This window comes from Bufo bufo, chromosome 1 (genome assembly GCF_905171765.1).
Source record: "Bufo bufo chromosome 1, aBufBuf1.1, whole genome shotgun sequence".
NCBI classification, from domain to species: domain Eukaryota; kingdom Metazoa; phylum Chordata; class Amphibia; order Anura; family Bufonidae; genus Bufo; species Bufo bufo.
The window spans coordinates 248,685,815-248,705,242 of NC_053389.1; the positions used below are offsets into that span (position 1 = coordinate 248,685,815).

At 45.0% G+C, this 19,428-nt stretch overlaps 1 pseudogene; it reads right to left on the reverse strand.

Annotated features, from left to right (window-relative positions):
- The window catches only part of LOC121002468, a 33,712-nt pseudogene extending 14,762 nt beyond the window's left edge, over positions 1-18,950 (reverse strand).
- Between the last annotated feature and the right edge of the window lie 478 nt (positions 18,951-19,428).

Genomic DNA, 19,428 nt, shown 5'->3' on the forward strand with positions numbered 1-19,428 from the left:
CCGTGGACTGATGAACAGCAAGGCTTTTGGAGATACTTTTATAACCCTTTCCAGCTTTATGCAAGTCAACAATTCTTAATCGTAGGTCTTCTGAGAGCTCTTTTGTGCGAGGCATCATTCACATCAGGCAATGCTTCTTGTGAAAAGCAAACCCGGAACTGGTGTTTTTTTTTTTATAGGGCAGGGCAGCTGTAACCAATACCTCCAATCTTATCTCATTGATTGGACTCCAGTTGGCTGACACCTCGCTCCAATTAGTTCTTGGAGATGTCATTAGTCTAGGGGTTCACATACTTTTTCCACTTGCACTGTGAATGTTCACATGGTGTGTTCAATAAAAACATGGTAACATTTAATTCTTTGTGTGTTATTAGTTTAAGCTGACTGTGATTGTCTATTGTTGTGACTTAGATGAAGATCAGATCACATTATATGACCAATTTGTGCAGAAATCCATATTATTCCAAAGGGTTCACATACTTTTTCTTGCAACTGCACCACTTTCTGTTTTAAAAGCAGAGAAATAGAAATTTTGAAAATCGCAAATTTTTCAACATTTTTGGTAAATTTGGTAGTACAATGTGTCACGAGAAAACAATCTCAGAATGGCTTGGATAAGTGAAAGTGTTCCAAAGTTATTACCACATAAAGTGTCACATGTCAGATTTGCAAAAAATTGCCGGGACAGGAGGACGAAAACTGGCCCGGGGCAGAAGAGGTTAACATGATGCCTCATCCAGTCCCTCCTGCTGTCAAGTCCTTTGACACCCAGTGGTTGGATAGAAGTCATAATGGACTTTCTTACTATTCCATCCTCCAGTTGTCAAAGGACTTGAGGCTCCTCCCACTCCCAGCATCAGCACGCCTCTGATGCTGTGCTCCATACCTCCTCCTGTGCCGGTACACAGGTTGTAGGCCAGAAGAGGCTTGCTGCCTACATTGCAGAGTGTGGGAAATGCGACTTAGGTAAGTATTTTTTCCCTTGGCATTACTGAGGGCAGTGGGGTTGGACATTACTGAGGGCAGTGGGGATAGTGGGCATGCACATTACTGAAGGCAGTGGGGATGGACATTACTGACGGCAGTGGGATGAACATTACTGGGGGGCAGTGGGATGGACATTTTTGGGGGCAGTGGGGATGGACATTACTGGGGGCAGTGGGGATGGACATTACTGGGGGCAGTGGGGATGGACATTACTGGAAGTAGTGGGGATGGAAATTTTGGGGGGGCAGTGGGGATGGACATTACTGAAGGCAGTGTAGATGGGCATTACTGAAGGCAGTAGGGATAAAAATTACTGAAGGCAGCGGGGATGGGAATTACTGGGGGCAGTGGGGATGGACATTACTGGGGAAGTGAGGATGGACCTTACTAGGGTCAGTGGGGATGGACATTAGTGGGTCAGTGGGGATGGACATTACTGGTGGCAGTGGGGATGGACATTACTGGTGGCAGTGGGGATGGATATTACTGGGGGCAGTGGGATGGACATTTTTTGGGGCAGTGGGAGAGACATTATTGGGGGCAGTGAGGATGAAGCTTAATGGGGCAGTGGGGATGGACATTAGTGGAGCAGTGGAGATGTACATTTTTGGGGGCAGTGGGGATGGACATTACTGGAAGTAGTGGGGGTGGACATTTTGTGGGGCAGTGGGGATGGACATTACTGGGGGCTGTGGGGATGGGCATTACTAAGAACAGTGGGGATGCAAATTACTGAAGGGAGTGGGGATGCACATTACTGAAGCCAGTGGGGATGGGCATTACTGAAGGCAGTGGGGATGGATATTACTGGGGAAGTGAGGATGGACCTTACTAGGGCAGTGGGGATGGAAATTAATGGGTCAGTGGGGATGGACATTACTGAGGGCAGTGGGGATGGATATTACTGGGGGCAGTAGGGATGGACATTTTTGGCGGCAGTGGGGAGGGACATTACAAAGGCAGGGAGGATGGAACTTACTGGGACAGTGGGGATGGACATTAGTGGAGCAGTAGGGATGGACATTAGTGGGGCAGTGGGGATGGACACTACTGGGGGCAGTGGAGGTGGACATTACTGGGGGCAGTGGGGATGGACACTTTTGGGGACAGTGAGGATGGACATTACTGGGGCAGTGTAGATGGACATTTTTAGGGGCAGTGGGGATGGACATTTTTGCGGACAGTGGGGATGGACATTACTGGGGCAGTGGGAGTGGAAATTTATGGTGGCACTGGGGCAGCGGGGGGCTATTACTGGGGGCAGGGGGGACATTAGTGGAAGCAGTGTGGATGTACATTATTGGGGGCACTGTGGGGGGATTATTATTACCAGAGGCACTATAAAGGGCATTATTGTTCTAGGCACTTTAGGGAGCACTATGGGGTCATTACTACTCCTGGTTTATCAACCACAGTTGACCTTAGGCTAAATGTGTTTTAGTTGCGTTGCAATTTCTTTACAACTAGGGCTGTTTCATACGAGTGAGTCCATTGCGGGAATCATGCTCCTGACTCTTAGAAGCCGCGATCAGCATTGAATGCGGCATCTGAGGGGTTAAATAAAGGGGGCCACACAATTGCCATTCCCTGTCATTGTGCAGTGTCCCACTCACGTGACTGTGGGCCCCGCAAACGTATTTTAATTATGTATTAATGTCATGTGATATGCCTGTATTTTGTATTTTATCTCCTGTCATATTCTCCATGTCACAATGTGATTCCATATGCAAATATCCTTTACACAGGCCTAGTCAGGGTGCACTACACTTGTTTCTCCACAGGATGGTACAGTGTCAGTGTGTATATATAGCTTAGCTCAGACCTAAGTTAGGCTGTGCAGTTCTTTGGCTGTGCAGTTCAGTTCAGTTCCTGGTTGAGGTCAATCCAAACCAGTGCAGATGAGCTCAGGTAAATACAAGTGAGAGTTCAGTTTAATGCAGCTCTCTCATGAGCCTACAAGAAAGCAACAGCCATGTAGCTGAATGTCTGGAGGGAGGCCACTTCCTAGCCTCTCTACTCTGTCCCTGTCAGTTCCATAGCCCAGGGTTAAGGCCTACAAGTATTCTACCTAGAGGTGAGCAATCCACTACTATAGATCACTCTTCCAGGGTGACCAATGTCTAGACTGTATGCAGCCGAGTATTTAAGGAATTATCATGTTTATACAAGACAAAGGATTAGCAAGATAGTCATTACCTGAGGACTTATTAGGCACCTTTGTAGTAGGTGTAGGAGATAGCTTGAAGCATCTACATCTCCAGGCCAACTGTCAGAACAACATTGGAATAGAAGTTTCAGGATTCAGAAAAGCACCTTTAAACAAAGATTAGGATCAGGCCGGAGTTGTGACCAGTGTAAGACTTTCATTATTACCAGCCTAGTCTGAGCAGTAGCTTTCTTATGTATTACAAGAGCCTGTACTTCATTCAGGATTTGCCTTTCCCTTTCCCCATATGCATGGGAGATTGTGCTTAATGCCGGATTGTATCAAGAGACTGTTTTATTGCTAATGGATGTATTGTAATCAAGTGTCATCATCAGTAAAGCGCCATTTGGAGTTTCACCCTGCTTGCCTCAGACTCAATTCCTCTATTAATACAACAGTAAATGGTTGTACCTCCATACAAAAGGTACTGGCGTCACGACTACAAGGGACCTTGCCACTGGCACATTAATACAGACCACCAAGGGCACCTCAAACCACCATCTGGCCAGTGTGTCCCTTACACCAGAGTGTGCCCCAGAGAATCCTTGTGCCATTCTCCTTTTCACTTATGCGAGCCTGCCCAGGGACGACATAACCGTGAGTAACCAGAACTGTATTTACCTCGGCCCACCTATTGCTCACACCGTGGCCTCACACATAATTCTCCTGCAAGGTCTGGCATACCGCAATTGCACCCGCTCTATAAAATGGAATGCAATCCGTTACAAAGTAATTTGTAATGAATCGAATATTTAGAATACTTTCTATTATTGACTAATTGACGGACGGACTATTGACAGATTTAGACTCTGCAGGTGGTAGATCCATTTGGTTTCTCCTTGTAGTAGTCTTCTATCAATGTTACCATGTCTGGGACCCAGCTGTACATGGCTAACCCCCCAAAATTGCAAATTCTTGGGTTTTCCCTGATGCACCTGTCTGATATGCCTGGAAATCTGGGTGTCTGCTTTTGTATTGATGCTGCTCAGGTGTTTTCTTATGTGTCCTCTGAGTTCTTAAACTTTCGGACAAGTACATCTCACTATGTAGACGACTCCAGTCATTTGACAATTAATATATTGATTAATTGTACGGTATATTTCTTACCATCAACAGGATTGTTAGGGGGCACTATAGGCTCAATCAGGGCTGGCCTTAGGTGTTCAGGCGCCCTGTGCGAGCTAATCTTGTACCCCCCCACCCACCCCCACTCGGTACACCTAAACATACACAAAGAGGAAAACAATCTTTGTAACAAACAGTTTTTTTTATTACAGATAATTTAAGTGCAAGTGCAAACAAGTACAATCATACCCAGTGTCACCCATAACCTGCCCCCCTTAATCATACCCTGTCACCTTTGCCCAGTCCCCTGCCCCCCTTAATCATACCCAGTGTCACCCAGAGCCAGTCCCCTGCCCCCCTTAATCATACCCTGTCACCTTTACCCAGTCCCCTTCCCTTCTTAATCATACCCAGTGTCACCCTTACCCAGTTCCCTGCCCCCTCAATTAGACCCTGCCCCCTGTAAATTAAGGGTGACAGACACTGGGTATGATTAAGGGGGCAGGGGACTGGATAAGGGTGACACTGGGTATGATTAAGGGGCAGGGGACTGGCTTTGGTTGACACTGGGTATGATTAAGGGGGGCAGGGGACTGGGTAAAGGTGACAGGATGGGTCGGCTGCGTGCCCAGTGCGGTGTCTTAGGGAGTTTGGGGTGTGAGATGTTTGTGTGGCCGGGCCGTTGTTTGTCCATGAAGATGGGTCGTTTCTATCTCGCTTTCAGTTTATAGCTGTTCTGCGAGTTTGTCTGAAGGGGTTGGGTAGGGTCTCCTCGTTGTTTGGAGGTCATGCTTTTCGTATTGGCGTGGCCGTTGAGGCGGCTCAGAGAGGGCTGGGGGACGAGGTTATTCGTCGCATTGGGTGATAGGAGTCCATCGGTTTTCGGTCATATGTTAGGCTAGCGTTGCTATAAGGGTGAATTTTGGTTGGGGGGGTATGTTAGGGGCCTCTTTTGTTGATTTGTTATGTTTGTGTTCTTTGCAGGTGGTGCTTCTTGCCTGGTGTGGATTATGGGCCACTCTTTCATTTTCTGGGGAGCGTTGCGAGCAGAGGTCAGGCCGGACGGAAGGCAGTTGGGTTTTCCGAGAGGTGTGGCGATGATTCGGTGGTTAGGGATTAGAGGAATGTTGTGGAGTCGGGTGCTGCCTGAGTTTGTAAGGTTGGATACACCCCCTGGGATCTTGGTGTTGCATGTGCAGCGGGCACATGTTTTTGTTGTGACGCCAGTTGCATTTCAGCAACGAGGGACTAAGTCACCCTATGTAGAAGGTGATGGTGGGACCCAGGTGTAGGAATGCCAGAGTGGTGTAAGGGTTGCCTATGGTGTCCCTTTAGGTGCAGCTTTGCACTTGTCACGGTGCTCCTACCTGGATATCCGGGAACCCCAAGCGTGGTCGTCCGCAGCAGTGAAAATGAAGGGTGGTTAGCAGTTGAGGGATTTGTGGAATGAATTGAGTCCAGACTTTTATTAACGTTGATAACAGCTTTACTTGAATTAACTTGTATCAGGAAACAATCTTCCAACTTTATCTTGGTTACCAGGCAAACACATTCGGCCCTACTACATCTGTCACTTTCTTTAGCAATGCTGTGCTATCAGATTAATTAGAAACTTTTCCTTTCTTTCTGCTGAACTTAGTTTTCTGTAGTCTGACTCGGTCTTTATCTCTTTAGCTCTGTCTTGGTATCTTCAGCTTTATCTTTCTCTTTGTCTCCGTCTCTTTATTCCTGTCTTTATTCAGGGAATCTTTATACTTGACTCTGGAGACATTCAGCTTAGGCCTCACTGCTGGCTGGAACACAACCTTCCCCTTGAAGGGGGTAAGCTAGACTGACTTACACTCCCCAAACTCCTCCCTCTCTGGAGAGGGCCAGAATGGAAAGCAGGTTCCAATCCAGGCAAACTAGCTCTGCCATTGTTGCCGCCATCTGCTGGTGAACCAGACACATTACACATGAACATAGCATTTACCTAGAATTGCAATACACATTGTGCAGGATCTGGAATAAATACACATGATGGCATTAGATCAACCATAAGAGATAGTGATGGGGCAAAAAGAGTGGTAATGCCCCCTAGTGGGGCGTTACACATGTGGGAGGTAATGATTTTGGAGTGCGTCCCTTTCGGGAGCTCACAAAGGATATTAAGTTTGACTTGCTACGTCTTTGGGCCCAGTTTCCGAGGGTGGTAGCAGTTTGGTCCGATATTGTGCCGCGGAAGCTGTGGAGGGACGCCAGGTCAGTGGAGAGGGTGAATAAGGCGAGGATTAAGGTTAATAGGGTGGTGGGTCGTTTCGTAGTGCGGAATAGCAGTATTGCAGTGCATCATAGGGAGCTTGAAGCGGGGGAGGGGGCGTTCTGGGCGTGGCAGTTATCCCCCAGGTTTATGGGGCTCCAAGAACCCTCCCGTGCAGTTACTTAGGGTTTTCAGGGGTTTTGGTAAGGTTTTGGGGAGGGCCTTCAGGTGGATAGGTTGTTATTTATGTTATTTATTTTAATATAATATTTAATATTATTATTCTAATAAAATGGCTGCTGTGGCCAATAAAATCCATTTGCAGTGTTGTGTTTTTATTGGGGATGGAATGAGGGAGACGGGTAGGGAGAACCACTCGACAATACACTAGTTATGTTCGCACTGCACACTTTATTTGACCCTTCATGCTTGTGTTGTGCCCACCTTCTGTAAATCTTGGGCTGACTATAACATGGGGTCAATTTTAGATTTTTCCAGGGCCACTTTAAATTCCCAGTCCATCCCTGGCAGTGCCTTATGTCAAAAATGCTTTTTTGGCTGAAAGGACACAAATTTCCACTTCAAAATCTTGGAACACCTACCCAAACGAGCAGAGGCAGTTATACGCACAAAGGGGGCCTAACACCATATGTGAGCGTCCGAACAGGATGTCCAACAGGCTCATATAGGTGTGATATAGGCCAGGTATCCATTTATTTTTGAGCATTCATTGTATCTATTAATCTAGGAAAAATCTGGGCCTTTCTCAAGACAGACACATGGGTGAATACATTTTATCTATCTATCTATCTATCTATCTATCTATCTATCTATCTATCTATCTATCTATCTATCTATCTCATATCTATCTATCTCATATCTAACTATCTATCTATCTATCTATCTCATATCTATCTCATATATATATATATATATATATCTACAGTATCTATCTATCGATCTATCTATCTATCTATCTATCTATCTGTGTCTGTCTATCAAACTATTTATCTATTTTATCGATCAAGTATCTATCTACATACATTTCAGGCACCTATGTCTTTAAGTATAATTGTTGTGCTGTTCCATTGTTGAGGTGTTGCAATGTGTAATAAAGCAGATGTAATTTGATGAAGGCTAATAACCACATCAGATAATTCAGTAACTCGATTACTTTTTTTTTGCATTTGCAAAAGTGTCAGCGTGGATGCATCTTCTTGCGCTGCTATAATTAACTGCTTGATGAAAAGTCTCATTATAGTATATGTGCTTTAGGTTTGGGATGGAGGGGCCTAACTGATGAGCAATTAGTTATGTTCTAATGACTTCACAAATCTCTCATTATTCCCCGAGCCACCATTTTAGTGAGTAGTGACGATGGGTTTTATAAACCAACTCTTGTGATCTATCTATCCCATATCTATCTATCTATCTATCTATCTATCTATCTATCAATCTATCAATCTATCTATCTATCTATCTATCTATCTATCTATCTACAGTGTCCCACTCCCTGTTGGAAGTGGGCCCCTTAAATCTCATGTATGTCATTTTATGCCATTGTATTTTCTATGTATTAAGCTGTAAATTCCCCACAACAGGCTGGTAGTTGCATTACATCCATTCACCCCTAGGTGGTGCTGGCACTATATATATATATATATATATATATATATATATATATATATACAGTACAGACTAAAAGTTTGGACACACCTTCTCATTCAAAGAGTTTTCTTTATTTTCATGAGGAATTATATACATAACAAACAAGTGTGAAATATGTAATATTCTAGGTTCTTCAAAGTAGCCACCTTTTGCTTTGATTACTGCTTTGCACACTCTTGGCATTCTCTTGATGAGCTTCAAGAGGTAGTCCCCTGAAATGGTCTTCCAACAGTCTTGAAGGAGTTCCCAGAGATGCTTAGCACTTGTTGGCCCTTTTGCCTTCACTCTGCGGTCCAGCTCACCCCAAACCATCTCGATTGGGTTCAGGTCCGGTAACAGTGGAGGCCAGGTATTCTGGCGCAGCACCCCATCACTCTCCTTCATGGTCAAATAGCCCTTACTTTCAAAGTTTTCCCAATTTTTCGGCTGACTGACTGACCTTCATTTCTTAAAGTAATGATGGCCACTCGTTTTTCTTTACTTAGCTGCTTTTTTCTTGCCATAATACAAATTCTAACAGTCTATTCAGTAGGACTATCAGCTGTGTATCCACCTGACTTCTCCTCAATGCAACTGATGGTCCCAACCCCATTTATAAGGCAAGAAATCCCACTTATTAAACCTGACAGGGCACACCTGTGAAGTGAAAACCATTTCAGGGGACTACCTCTTGAAGCTCATCAAGAGAATGCCAAAAGTGTGCAAAGCAGTAATCAAAGCAAAAGGTGGCTACTTTGAAGAACCTAGAATATGACATATTTTCAGTTGTTTCACACTTGTTTGTTATGTATATAATTCCACATGTGTTAATTCATAGTTTTGATGCCTTCATACTCATGAAAATAAAGAAAACTCTTTGAATGAGAAGGTGTGTCCAAACATTTGGTCTGTACTGTATATACAGACCAAAAGTTTGGACACACCTTCTCATTCAAAGAGTTTTCTTTATTTTTAATGAGTATGAAGGCATCAAAACTATGAATTAACACATGTGGAATTATATACATAACAAACAAGTGTGAAACAACTGAAAATATGTCATATTCTAGGTTCTTCAAAGTAGCCACCTTTTGCTTTGATTACTGCTTTGCACACTCTTGGCATTCTCTTGATGAGCTTCAAGAGGTAGTCCCCTGAAATGGTCTTCCAACAGTCTTGAAGGAGTTCCCAGAGATGCTTAGCACTTGTTGGCCCTTTTGCCTTCACTCTGTGGTCCAGCTCACCCCAAACCATCTCGATTGGGTTCAGGTCCGGTGACTGTGGAGGCCAGGTCATCTGGCGCAGCACCCCGTCACTCTCCTTCATGGTCAAATAGCCCTTACTTTCAAAGTTTTCCCAATTTTTCGGCTGACTGACTGACCTTCATTTCTTAAAGTAATGATGGCCACTCGTTTTTCTTTACTTAGCTGCTTTTTTCTTGCCATAATACAAATTCTAACAGTCTATTCAGTAGGACTATCAGCTGTGTATCCACCTGACTTCTCCTCAACGCAACTGATGGTCCCAACCCCATTTATAAGGCAAGAAATCCCACTTATTAAACCTGAAAGGGCACACCTGTGAAGTGAAAACCATTTCAGGGGACTACCTCTTGAAGATCATGAAGAGAATGCCAAGAGTGTGCAAAGCAGTAATCAAAGCAAAAGGTGGCTACTTTGAAGAACCTAGAATATGACAGATTTTCAGTTGTTTCACACTTGTTTGTTATGTATATAATTCTACAAGTGTTAATTCATAGTTTTGAGGCCTTCAGTGTGAATCTACAATTTTCATAGTCATGAAAATAAAGAAAACTCTTTGAATGAGAAGGTGTGTCCAAACTTTTGGTCTGTACTGTATATATATATATATATATATATATATATATATATACCTTAGGGCATCTCAGTTCTGTGTAGAAGGAAGGAAGTTAGCTTCGGAGTAAGGAGAGAGGTAGTGATTTGTGAGGAGCAGGAGAAGCAAAGTCCAATATGTAGCTGCTATCTTAGCCCCTTGGCCTTGGCCAAGCTGAGGGAGTAGGGAGAACATCCTTACAGCTACCTAGCACAGACCAGAGTAAACTGTGGATATAGAGAAAGTCTAGTGGAGGTAGAAGCAGCATTAGTTTATGAACTTCACAGCACCAGTGACCGGGAGAAGCTTAAAAGCACCTGGACACAGCCAGACGACTAGGCGCAAGCTTGGGCATAACGAGTGTGGTCGCAGAGGGTGCGACCGCAACCGAGCCAGGCGGGGGGGGGGGGGGGGGGGGGGGGGGGGGGGGGGGCCCGCTGCGCTCACATGTAGTGATGAGCGGGAGGTGCCATATTCGATTTCGACGAAATTCGCGAATATTCGCTTGAATATTCGTCTCATATTCGTCGAAAACTAATATTCGTCATTATTCTAGTTATCGCGATTAATATGCGATTTAAATAATCACGTATTGCGATTTTAACTTAAGGTAACTTTTCTATTAGTTTGATATCTAGAATTAGCGTAGATGACGAATATGACGAATGTATTCGTCATATTCCTCAAAACGAAGATAACAAAGTATTCTCCATCTTCGTTTTAGCTCCATATTCGTCAACTTGGCTAATTCTAGCAATCAAATAGGAAAGTTGACTAGAGACAGCTAAGTTTTTAATTCGCTATGCGATAATATTACTTTGCTTTTTTTAAAAATAAATAAAATAATTATAATACTTGATAATTATTATAATTATTCTATTTATAAAAAAAAATGCACAGTAATATAATCGCATAGCGAATTAAACACAGCTGTCTCTATAGTCAACTTTCCTATTTGATTGCTAGAATTAGCAAAGTTGACGAATATGGAGCTAAAACGAAGATGGAGAATACTTCGTTATCTTCGTTTTGACGGAATATGACGAATACATTCATCATATTCGTCATCTTCGCTAATTCTACCAAGCCAACCATAGTAAATCAGGTCTAAGTTGAAATCGCAATGCGATTACTTCAAGTTATATTAATCGAATTGCGATTTCAACTTAGAGCTGTGTTTCTAATGGGTCAGCTTGCTAGAAGTAACGAAGTTAACAAATATGGAATATAGCAGTGCTAAGTTGAAATCGCAATTCGATTAATATAACTTGAAGTACCGGTAATCGCATTGCGATTTCAACTTAATTCTCACATCCGACAGTACATTCTAGTATGGAGGCGTTCCCATGGTGATGGGGATGCTCCATGAGCACAGAAGTCAGCAGAAGCGGCAACGGGCACTGACTGGAGCAGCCAGGAATCCTCAGGACAGGTAAGAGCTACTTTTGGGAAGTGGGAAAGAAAAAAATATAACAATAACAACAAAAAAAAAACAATATTCGAAATAGCAAATTTATAGTGCTATATTCTAAATATATTCGCGAATTAGCGAAGTGCCGAGATTCGCTAAAAAAATTCGCTATTTGAATATTCGCGCTTAACACTACTCACATGTAACGCGGCCCGGCATTTTCACTGTACTTAATGCCGAGCCTCGTCAGAGCGCTCAACTCACCTGCATGATATGCACTTCTCCAGTCTCTAGGCCTCTAGTATCAGGCCCCGGCACTGCCACACTAAAACTGGTCACACATTAAGCAGGTGGGTGGAGCCTAACCTATGTTAGTCAGGCTCCGCACACCTGCTTAATTTGTGACTAGTTTTAGTGTGGCAGTGTCGGGGCCTGATGCTGGAGGCCTAGAGACTGGAGAAGTGCATATCATGCAGGTGAGATGAGCTCTCTGGCGGGGCCTGACATTAAGTACAGTGAAAATGCTGGGCCCCATTACATGAAGACTGTGGGCAGTCGGGGACACTACAAGGGGCTGTGGGAGGCACTACTGGGGACATTACTGGGGCAGTGGGGGACACTACTGGGGCAGTGGGAGGCACTACTGGGGACATTACTGGGGCAGTGGGGGACACTACTGTGGACATTACTGGGGGCAGTGGGGGACACTACTGGGGACATTACTGGGGGCAGTGGGGGACACTACTGGGGACATTACTGGGGCAGTGGGGGACACTACTGTGGACATTACTGGGGGCAGTGGGGGACACTACAATGGGCTGTGTGAGGCACTACTGGATAAATTACTGAGCAGTGGGGGGCACTACTGGGGATATTACTGTGGGCAGTGGGGGACACTACTAGTTACGCCACTGGGCACAACGTTATCCATTACCACATTACCACATACCTCTATGCCGGCCCCGTCAGAGCACTCTTAAAACATGTATAATATGCGCCCCGGGCGCAAAGGCAAGTGGGGACGGCGCAGAGGCAAGGGGGGGGGGGGGGGGTGCGCACTCACTCGGCAGTTCTTGTCACTGCCGGGCTGTTGTCTCGAGAAGTGAAGCAGGGAGCCCTCCCCTCTCCCTGCTTCACTTTTCTTCTGAGCTCCGGTGCTCCCCCTGCAGGCCGCACATGGCGCTGCTGACTGTGGGAGGAGTGCTGAAAGCCTGGGAATCAGCTTCCAGCACAGCCAGCAGCGCAATGTAAGTGTGGGAGCACGTCATCAGGGAAGAAGGTAAGTATGTGGTTTTTTTCCCCTCATAAAGCTGCAGACTGGAGGCAAAAGGGGGGCCACAACTAAAATGAGGGGGCACAAAAGTGGGCATTTTTACTGAGGGGGCACCTAATCTAGAATAACTACTGTGAGGAGGCACCTAATCTGCCATAACTACTTTGAGGAGGCACATATGTGGGCATAACTACTTTGAGGGGTCACATATGTGGGCATAACTACTGTGAGGGGTGAACATATCTTGTATAACTACTGTGAGGGGGCACAAAAGTGGACATAACTACTGTGACAGGAATAAAGGTGGGTATAGCTGCTGTGAGGGGCCACAAGGAGGACATAACTTTTGTGAAGGGGCCACAAGGTGGGCTTAATTACTGTGAGGGGCCACAATGTGGGCATTAGTACTGTGTGGTAGCACTTAAGGGAAATGTCCTATATTACCCTGCTATACATTGGCATGGCTCAGTTTTACAGGACGAGCACAGCGCCCCCTGCTGGTGATTTCACAGGGGCAGTCACCATCCTTTCCTTATGTGATTATTCTTTTTTTCTCTATCACTACAGGGACCTTATTCCGGATTTAGTGGACATCACGCCAATGCCAGTGACACTATGGATGAGATAGGACCAGTCAGATTTTTTAGTTAGGACTGGGTGAGTGTAGCCATGCCTTGGTCTTAGTTTAAAAAAAAATTGCCGCCTCTTTGTATAAATTGGATGGGGGCGGGGCCCAATCCAAAGTTTGCACTGGGGCCCATAACACTCTAGTTACGCCACTGCCAAACACAGTGCTATCACATGGACAGCGCTTTACATGGTAAGGAGCAAACAGGCTATGGCACTCACTAGAACCTTGCGGTCTCCTCAAACAGCGGATTGGCGGGGGTGCCAGGAATCATACCCCCACCATCTCATAACTCTCTGAGTACAGATTTCATAGATGTTAACTGCAGTCCTATGTAACACCCCACATAACACAGTGAACTATTGTGTTATGTGGGGTGCTACATAAGACTGCAGGGGACATCTACTAAGTTATCTGTACACAGATAACAATCACTGTTATCTGGGCTGTTACAAATTTGCCAAATTTAAAATACATATAATTATAATAAAAAGACTTGGAGGAGAATACAGCACCACATACCTCTTACATCCAGGGACCTCTCCTATCATGTAGACCTTCTCTTTCCTCTTCTCCTGCATCTGACCCAGACCACCATGACAAATTATTTCAGCCGCACCTCGTCTCTACAGAGTTTGTTACACAGACGCATTAGATTTCTCAATTTTTCCATCAACCTCCCCATCCTCCATCCTAGTGTCCCAACAATGTCATCCTGCTGCCATTCCCAATACTGTGCCCGTTGTGCTCCCCAATGTCCCAGGTACTATACTGCTGAAAAAATAGTGACCCTAATAGACATAATGGGGTCATTTATCAAACTGGTGTAAAGTAAAACTGGCTTAGTTACCCATAGCAGCCAATCAGATTCCACCTTTCATTTTTCAAAGAAGCTGTCAAAAATTGGTTGCTATGGGCAACTAACCTAGTTCTATTTTACACTAGTTTGATAAACCATCCCAAAGGTCCCTATAGTGTCTACAGCAATTATTATGTCCCCTAGAGTGCCCCTAATAATAATAACACCCTATATTGTGCTCCAGGTAATAATGCCTGAATAGTGTCCCAAAAAATAATGTCCCCTAATATGTCCTGTAATAGAAAGGCCCCTACAGTGCCTCCCCAATAGCAACATCCCCCAAACCACATAGTAATTTTTTCCCACACTGGTCCCATATAGTAATTTCCCCCACACTCCCCCCATATAGTAATTTCCCCCACACTACCCCCATATAGTAATTTCCCTCCCACTGCCCCCATATAGTAATTTCCCTCCCACTGCCCCTATATAGTAATTTCCCTCACACTGCCCCATATAGTAATTTCCCCCACACTGCCCCATATAGTAATTTCCCCCACACTGCCCCATATGGCAATTTCCCCCACACTGCCCCCATGTGGTAGTTTTCCCTCACACTGCCCCCATATAGTAATTTCTCTTACACTGCCCCCACATAGTAATTTCCACCACACTGCCTCATATAGCAATTTCCCCCACACTGCCCCCCATGTGGTAGTTTCCCCCCACACTGTCCCCATTAAGTGATTTTCCCCCACACTGCCCCATTGAGTAATTTGCCCCCACACTGTCCCCATTAAGTAATTTGCCCCCACACTGCCCCCATTAAGTAATTTGCCCCCACACTGTCCCCATTAAGTAATTTGCCCCCACACTGTCCCCATTAATTAATTTGCCCCCACTCTGCCCCCATTAAGTAATTTGCCCCCACACTGCCCCAGTAAGTAATTTGCCCCCACACTGCCCCCATTAAGTATTTTTCCCCCACTATGTGTTCCCGTGCCCCGCCGTAGTATGTGGGCGTTGGACGCCCCAGCGATGCCGGGCCCGGGGATGCTGACACGAGAGTCCGTATTAGAGTCCACCACTGGGTGCTGGCATCATGAACACCAGGGACCCTGCCTCCACGGCACCTTAAACCATTCCACCAAGGGCACCTCAACCATCATCTGGCAGGAGTGCCTGAACAACAGAGTGTGCCCCTAAGGAACTGGTGCTGCCCTTCCATTTGCTGCATACCGGCCCAGGGAGCTCTACAGAACAGTGAGTAAACAACTACTACTCCCATCGGCCCACCAACACTCACATATTGCCCCTGCTGCCCGGTCGCTGTCTATCTATCTATCTATCTATCTATCTATCTATCTATCTATCTATCTATCTATCTATCTATCTCTCTCATATCTATCTCTTTATAGTATTGAGCAAATCGAAACCACATGAATTAACTTCGATCCGAATTTCAGGAAAAATTTGATTCGACGTGAAGTCGCGCTCCGTGGTAACAAATCTATTTTTTCTGGAATGGTGAAAAACAAAAAAAACATACTCACCTCATCCATTTGCTTGCTGAGAGTCTGTGGCAGCCATCTTGATTGGAGATACCACGCAAAATCTCACGTGTGATGTCATCATGCCAGCACGCTGACGTCATCAGAGATTTTGTGTGGTGTCTTCAATTAATATGGCCAAATGGATAATATGAGTATGTATTTTTTTGCTTTTTTTTTTTTTACCGGATTAACGCCTGAAAGTACACAATTGTTACATAAGATGGCGTAATCAGCAAAGCAGCACCTAAGGGTTCAATGACAGTGGACTATATCTTTATTTATTATCTATCTAGCTATCTATCTATTATCTATCTATCTAACTACCTAGCTATCTATCTATTATCTGTCTATCTAGCTTTCTATCTATGTACCTCATATCTACTGTATCTATATAAAAGCTAAAAAGGTCTCATTGTGCTGGGCTGAAACGTTGCTTTGGGAATTAACGGGTCAACACCTTTTCATGTTATTTAAAGTGCTGCCTCATCTTTTGAATCTATCTATCTATCTATCTATCTATCTATCTATCTATCTATCTATCTATCTATCCAGGGGCAGATTGGCCATAGAAATGACAGGGAAATTTTCCGGTGGGCCGATGCCCGGGGGCTACCTGGGGCCCTCCGCACAGCCGGTCAGTGGAAGTTTTTGGGGATGTATTTTGTGCTGCTGGCAGTATTTTGTGATGGATGGTGGTATTTGGCTCTGTTGGGGTGGTATATAATGTACCACAATATGGTTATGCTGGCCCTGCCTTCCATCAATTTGGACCCGACTACTGGGCCACTTTTAGTATTTTTTCCAGGGCCACTTTAAGTTCCCAGTCCACCTCTGTATCTATCTATCTATCTATCTATCTATCTATCTATCTATCTATCTATCTATCTATCTATCTATCTATCTATCTATCTCTTTTTATCTGTCTTCCATCATCAATATCTTGTAATTTTTCTCTCTCATTGGAGGGGAACTGAAAATTCGGACACATCCCCATTGGTACTGTTAGGATGGCAGAGTTAGCTTTTAGCCTCCTGCACAATCCTGCAGGGAAAAGGGTGTCGGGGCTCAATTTAAATGCTCAGCTCTGACTTCATCTCCAAAATCACCATCCAACTGGACAGTTACTTTATAATATAAAACTCAGACGTACTGTATAGCAATAATACCAGATCCCTTAACAGCAGTTTGTTGGAGCTGCTGAGATGCCAACTTGACGCTCCTGTGACCAAGTAAAAGTCTTTAGCAGGACCTCCACCTACCATGTGCCATTTTGAATACTGGTGTTGCATGGGAGCCTGTTGGCATCTTCAGGCATCACTCCCACTGCTACCTTTTGTTCCCCCTTTGCCTTGTGAGAATTTCATCTGATCCACATCATGCACACATTTCTTCCACAATTCCCTTGCCTATTAATTGTAATTTTGCAGATTTCCACCCTGTAAAATGACAGATTAATTGTATCCTAGGTAGAATTAATTAAAACCCATTTCATCTGAACTGATTCTGTGTTTCATGTAGACATGGGAATCTACTTATCTGAGCATATTTCTGACATTCCAAGGCGGTGATCAAAATATTGCGGGAAAAACTGATGTTATTTCTGTCTCTGGAGGTTTTTATGTATTGTAATGAAAACTATCATTCACGGATGTCCGACAGTTAAAATGAGCTGTTATCTCTCACAAGACAATCTACTGATGACGAACAAAAAGAACATTGTTACATTGTTACAATATGAAATTAACCATAATTTGCATATGTAACACCCTAGAGTGGTGTTACCACTTCTGCCCCCTGCTACTGTCTTTATTGTTCTAACCTCATGTCATTTTGTGCATTTTTTCCAGGTCCTCCACAATGTGCATTCCTATTTTGTTATGCAACTGTTATGTTCACATGTAATGTGCCTGGTTCACCAGTAGGGGGCAGCAAACACAGCAGAGCTGTATGTAGATAGAATGGAACTAACTTACCATTCCGTTCTAACCCCCCTCTGGAGAGAAGTGGGCGAGTCCTACTTCCTGCAGGAAGGGTGGGGACCAGTTAGCTTCAGTCTAGTTTATCCCCTGCTAGGGGAAGGGTGTGCAGGGGCGTGCCAGCCAGAGCACCCTCAGCTCTGCTGGCCATGGAGGCCAAAGCTTGAAGCCTCAGGAGCCAGGAGGAAAGTTCTCTGGCATAACTTAACAGTCAGACTACAAAGTGAAGTGCAGCATACAAAAGAAGCTGAGTTATACAGCAAGCCTGTCAGTACAGCAGAGTCAGAGAGAAACAGATATAGCAGAGTGGAGTTTGCCTGCCAGATTCATGCTAAAGCCTGCTGGAACCAAGACAAAGCTTGTAAACCGTTTTGGAGAACGTTTATGCAAAGTTTCAGTAAAGTCTTTCAGTAAATGAATTCTCATGTTACAATCTTAATTGTCTGATTTGTGTTCCCTCTAGGTACAACGGTCTCTATGCTGCAGTCTATATTGATTGATTTCCCATTATGCACATAGCGCCTACAGAGTCTTCAGCTCTGCTGTACCTGGAAAGTAATCATTACTACTAATCATGGTATTCATCAACTTTTAAAGTACAGTATAACTGTCATATATATTTGTTTCCATATTTTGATAAAGGTGATGGGAACGCCTGGGGGTTAGAATATACAATCGGATCTGAGTTTTCACGATCTCACTGAGATCGTGAAAACTCAGATCCGATGGTATATTCTAACCCCCAGGCCAGCATCCCCGTCACCATGGGAACGCCTGGGGGTTAGAATATACAGGGCATTGTATACTCTCTTCCTTCAGTTCTTTCTGCAGCAGGGTATTATTTTTCTTGTACTCAAGTAGCTGATTCTCCTGTCACAAAAATTCTTGATGAAGAATGCAACTGTTCCTTTAGATGAGTGATGTCTACCATCTGGAGTGACACGTTGGCCAGCAGCTTCTCCCTGTCCGCCTCGCAGCGCTGGGCCTCCAGGTCCCGGGCCTGCAGTCGATTCCCTATGTTCTGAAATTCGCCCAGCTGTTGCTCCAGCTGCCGCCGGTTGCCCTCCGACTGCATGATCAGCTTAGAATGGTGCTTCTCCAGCCGGCTGCGGGCAGGCTTCGTGCGCTGAACAAGTTCCTGAAGAGCCACCAGATCCCCCTGCAAGGCGGCCTGGCGGGCAGACACACTCCAGTAGTTAAAGGCCAGGAGGGCGATCACCATTAACAACGCCACCAACACAAAGGGGGGCAGCCGGCCTGTACGCCGCGGGGCTCCAAAGCCCACCATGATCGCCCCCTCGGCCTAACCCTGTCCGATCTCGATTTCTCCCATTCTCCGCCGCTGCCAAACCTGCTGTGACAGCTGGTGAGCTGAGTCTGTAACTTTAACTTTAATCATCGCTCATCTCTTTACTTTGATACCTTACTCTCAGCTCCGTTAACAGCAGGCAGTGCGGGCGGCGCTCACTCACTGATGTCACGCGCCTGCGCCGCCTAGTGGGAGGAGCAGGCGCGTGACGTCAGTGAGTGAGCGCCGCCCACACTGCCTGCTGTTACCGGAGCTGAGAGTAAGGTATCAAAGTAAAGAGATGAGCGATGATTAAAGTTAAAGTTACAGATTACAGTTAATAAATGTACTCCTGTGAGTGTCGGGGAGGGGGTTCTGTGGATGGCACTTTTTAGGGGGGGGATCTGTGGATGTTACTTTTTAGGGGAGGATCTGTGGATGGCACTGTTTAGGGGGGGATCTGTGGATGGCACTTTTTAGGGTGGGATCTGTGGATGGCACT